At 37.2% G+C, this 5,362-nt stretch overlaps 1 long non-coding RNA gene across 2 annotated transcripts; it reads right to left on the bottom strand.

Moving 5' to 3' along the window:
* Positions 1–2,526: 2,526 nt before the first annotated feature.
* On the bottom strand, positions 2,527–5,098 carry LOC125544231. Of its 2 annotated transcripts, XR_007299350.1 has the most exons (4): positions 4,830–5,098; positions 3,599–3,752; positions 3,123–3,277; positions 2,527–2,859 (listed from the first exon to the last, which is right to left on the bottom strand). It is a non-coding gene; the product is annotated as an uncharacterized LOC125544231 (long non-coding RNA). The 2 variants fall into 2 exon arrangements; XR_007299349.1 differs by lacking the exon at positions 2,527–2,859 and having other exon boundaries at positions 2,926–3,277.
* Between the last annotated feature and the right edge of the window lie 264 nt (positions 5,099–5,362).

Here is a 5,362-nt window from a genome sequence, read left to right on the forward strand (position 1 = left end):
CAACTTCGTTACATAACGGTTCACCATACGTGCATGCTACGTGAATCACAAACTTCAACACAAGTATTTCTACAATACACAACTACCCACTAGCATGACTCTAATATCACCATATTTATATCGCAAAACTATTCCAAGGAATCAAACATATCATATTCAGTGATCTACAAGGTTTATGTAGGATTTTATGACTAACTATGTGAATGACCGGTTCATGTCATCTCTCTAAATAGATATAAGTGAAGCAAGAGAGTTTAATACTTTCTACAAAAGATATGCCCATGCTCTAACAAATATAAGTGAAGCAAAAAAGCATTCTACAAATGGCGATTTTCTATGTGAAGAGAAACATGCAATCCAAACTTCAAAAGATATAAGTGAAGCACATGAAGCATTCTATAAAGCCATACTCAGAAGGTATAAGTGAAGTGCAATGAGCATTCTATAAATCAACCATGGACTATCTCATACCAGCATGGTTCATCAAAGACAAGTGGAAACTAAATGCAAAAGACGCTCCAAGATTTGCACATATCACATGAACGAAACGAATCCGAAAACATACCGATATTTGTTGAAGAAAGATGGGATGCCTTCCGGGGCATACCCAAGCTTAGACACTTGAGTCTCCTTGAATATTTACTTGGGGTGCCTTGGGCATCCCCAAGCTTGAGCTCTTTCCTCTCCTTCTTCTCCTCACATCGAGACATCCTCGATCTTCGAACACTTCATCCACACAAAACTCAACAGAAAGCTCGGTAAGATCCGTTAGTATAATAAAGCAAATCACTACTCTAAGTACTATTGAAAACCAATTCATATTTTGTTTTTGCATTGTATCTACTATAATATAACTTTTCCATATCTTAATCCACTGATATAAATTGATAGTTTCATCAAAACAAGCAAACTATGCATCAAAAACAGAATCTGTCTAAAACAGAACAGTCTGTAATAATATGAACATTCACCATACCTATGGTAATCCAAAAATTCTACCAAAATTAGGACAAATAAAAAATTTGTATAGAAAGACAGTGAAAAAAGTTTCAGAACCTTTTGACGTTCCAGTAAAAATGTAAAATCGCGCACTACAGCTAAAGTTTCTGTCCTGCACCGCACAAACCAACAAGCATCTAAAACATCCTAAAGGCAAACCTTGGCACATTATTGTTATAATACAATGGAATTGTACAAGGGATAATTATTATTTTTTTGAAAAGTTTCTGTAATCAAGATTCACAAAGTTTCCGTGAGCATGAACAAAGTTCAAGGAGCTCCCCCATTTCAACAATGCTTCTCTCTCACTTTCACTTTCCTTTTTGAAAAAGTTTTGGGTCCCCCTCTTTATTTATTTGTTACTAAACTTTATAAAAGCACACAACATAAATAAATGACTCTCTAAAACTTCTGGGTTGTCTCCCTGGCAGCGCTTTCTTTAAAGCCATTAAGCTAGGCATATAGTCCTCAAGTAATGGATCCACCCGGATCCCAAGGTATATCAAAGCCAATTTTAATTAACAATGACTAGTCGTCAACCCGTGCTTCTGCATGGGCTAGTGTTTGCTAAATACCAATGGACTACATAAGTATACCCTTGGTTCATACACTGATCAATATGTAATATATATACATTGGCTGGATTGGACTAAACAGCATGTGTATTCCTACATTTTTCTCTTTGGTGAACAAATATTAGAAGATAGAGGCATGTTTTGTTTTATTTTTCAAGTTTTAATCTGATATATTTAGAATCATTCATTACAACGTAGCTGCTTGATATTGTCCAATATTTTGCGCCAACAATTCCGTGTGCCTATTTTGTAGGTAACATGGTTTGTTCTAAGACGGTACTCAAAAGTAGTTCCTTGTGTTTATGTCACAAACAGTTATTATAATATAGTTCAAAATTTACAGTGATATTTTTACTATAAACAATATCTTCCAAAATAGTTAGATAAATATATTTTATTTTCTTTAAAATATCACTGTAAATTTAGCTGTCAAAGATCATTGGAAAATACTTGTAAAATTATAATCTAGTTTGCATTGACTAATAATTACTCCCTCTGTGGATGGGTACATGTACAATGATTATCTAGGCATGTGTAATCTTCTAGGTCATCGAATTGACTAACCAAATATGTGTTATATGTCACGAAAACCATGTCACTGGATTCATATACGACTAGAATTTCTTAACATATACTTTTCAACACACATGATACATATTTGGATAGTCAAATTGTTGACCTAAAAGCTTGCTCATGCCCTATGCACCAGTAAAGAGTTAGTACAAATTTTATTTGCTCCACAATGTATTCTGCAAAGCGTGGCCATTGCTGTGCTCTGTTTCCCTACCGTGCAATCCATTGACCCGAGCCAATCGCCCTATTTCAGCGCAGGAGCCTAAGTTGATTATTAGGAACCTAATTAGTATGCCTATAATTTATCTCCAAGATTTTAATCATATAGAGTTCAGCTATAAAGTAGAATGGATGCTGAGAAGCAACGAATGAAACCCACTAAAGGAAAAACTACGTCCATGGCAGTGAACCAAAATCAGTCTTCTTCTTTTCGGTAACAACACCTCAAATTGAGAAGTCTAGAGTCAAAATTAAACAGAGATACGTTGCTAGACTACTTTTGTTTGTTAACTATTGTATAAGTATACTAACATAACTGAGCACATGAATAATAGTTAGGCGATTAGGCATTAAGCAATGCATCATCCTTGCATGCCTTGCTTTATATGTAGTCATCCTTCTCTTGACGGGAATACCTTGCCTTCATCCGTTCCCACAATTACCATAATGCTATTCTCTGAATAGTACAAACCTTTGTTGCTTGGCATTCACGCTGAAAATTTTAGATTGAGCATGTGTGTTACTTATTAGACCAAATATTCATATTAAGTTGGGAAGATAGAAAATAATCAATTATTATTTGTTTTAACTCTCAGATTGAAAATCTGCAGTAGATTTATGATACAAACACATTACAAATTAATTCGACAACCCCTCTAGCAGTGAGAATAGCACACAAAACAATAAGTAAATGCTAGGTATAAACCAAAAGAACAGCTGAAAGATCTGAAATCCTGAAGTGGCATCGTTGCTCACCCCATCACAAAACCAACTAAATTAGCTTACTGGGATGTGTACTGATCGGTGGTTCAGCTTTGATGAACATGTAAGATTTTGGCTTGGGGTATGTGTGTCCTGCTTGCAACATGGATGGCGGAGGTGAAGAGCACGGGAGGGATAATATAGCAGTTCTGCATGATGAATTGATTTCTCTCAGTATCTTTGTATAGATACTGTGGAATGCGGATTTGAACTTATACTAAAACTGAATTATTGAACCATTAGTAATCAAAAATACTTATGCTACTGCAGGTTTGACTTGTACTATTGGAAAAACAAAATATCCAGTACAGACTATAGTTTGTCCGAGTCATGACGCTATGAACAATGTCTGCAATTTCATTTTAATAAATAATAGAAACTGAGGGCGATCCTGATATTTCCAAGAATAAACTAAAACATGGTGGACTTAGCAAAAATTAGAAGTAGCATAGTCTATACATATATGGTACCTTCCTTTTGGTTTAATTCAAATTCCCTGATAGGTGTTGCTCCAATTCCTCATTTTGAATGAGGGTCAAACTGAGGATTTTCTTTCTTCTATTCACACAAAAAACTGAAATAGACATTATTGTTGTCATCAAGTTTCCACCTTGAACACCTAAACTGAAAACAATTTAACAGATCAATTAGTCTTGTGGAACCTTAATCTCCAAGCACAGTAAGTATCAAGTCATATACCTTAATTGTATACATATCTTCTCTGCATGAAATACTAATTAAAGTATCACATCTTGCTTCCATCAAGAAAGACACTCTCACATCAGGATAATCATTCCTAGTACTACATCATCGCAAACTTCCGCTAGAGAAACTAAATACCGACCATCATTAAGCACAGCAGAGATGAACACAAAATCCTTAATTTGGGTTGCTATAAACTATAAGCCAAACTGTATATGCCGAAAGCAACATGGACTATTAGCAGATGCTGAATATAACGACAGAGTGCTTCGAAATGAACAAACCACAACATGTGATATTCAGATTCTTCCATGCTTCTTAAATTTGAAGAGATAACACATTGCATCAAATACTGTAATTTCATACAAAATACATATCAAACGAAAACATAATTAGAGCAGTATGTCAGGTAGGAACCATCAACTTCATCCTTCCTTAGATCACAGGAATCAGATAATAGCTGTGTTCATATGCGCAGGGAGTCAGGGACATGGAGAGGCAACCTAACCTTGGGGAACGCATGTTATTTCACCTCGCCCTTGTCACTTCAGAACTACTCCCTCCGTCCCAAAATTTTTGTCTTAGATTTGTCGGAATACGGATCTATTCCGACAAATCTAAAACAAAAATTTTGAGACGGAGGGAGTATAACATAATCTTAAGGGGCCAATGGGATAATATCAAAAGCCACCAGAACCATGCTCAGTTCCTCCGGGACTGCTGCTTAACTCAGAATCCTGCAGGCCGAGGAGGAGAAGACAACTTCGGCCTGCCGTGCGATAGACCGACGTCACATGGGGAGAGGTTAGTCGAATTGGGAGAGGCTGGACTGTACAGGGAGGCATGACGACAGTAGGAGGGGCGATCTACAGGAAATTAGGCTAGACTGTACAGGGAGGCATGACAACAGTAGGAGGGGCGATCTACAGGAAATTAGGCCAGAGAAGTTTTCTGTCAAAAGGGACCAACAATAGCGGCTAGCTGATCTGTGTCAAATACCTTTGATGAACCTCCTTCTCCGCTGCATCAACCAACATGAATTACAACTCATCGGGGCCTAGAAGCTGAGTGATTGGAGGACCTCATCCCAAACCCACATAGATTGGATCGTGGTTGGGGACTTATATCATTGAGATTCAATGGTCATAGAGGAAAGATATTGGGAATAGCTGGTTGGCTCACTTTAGATGGGAGAGAGGAAGAGGACCAGATGAGGAGGAGGAGGAGGAGGAGGAGCGCTAGGGCTCTGTGATTGTGTGCGTCAGTGGAGGAAGAAATCTGCAAGGAAAGATTTTTACCTTTTCCTAAAGAAGTGCACGTGGGACAATAACCAAGGACTCTTGAGATACATCAAACGAATTTTTTTACATTTTTCTAAAGAGGTGGACATGGGACAATAACCAAGGACTCTTGAGACACATCATACGGCTGTAGATAATTAATCAGCAGATCAGACGGTCAATTTGTTTACTTATTAAGGATTAACGTGGAGTCTCATATGGTGCCTCCAATTAGTATAGATAAGATTTGTA

Source organism: Triticum urartu, chromosome 3, assembly GCF_003073215.2.
Source record: "Triticum urartu cultivar G1812 chromosome 3, Tu2.1, whole genome shotgun sequence".
In the NCBI taxonomy this organism is placed as follows: domain Eukaryota; kingdom Viridiplantae; phylum Streptophyta; class Magnoliopsida; order Poales; family Poaceae; genus Triticum; species Triticum urartu.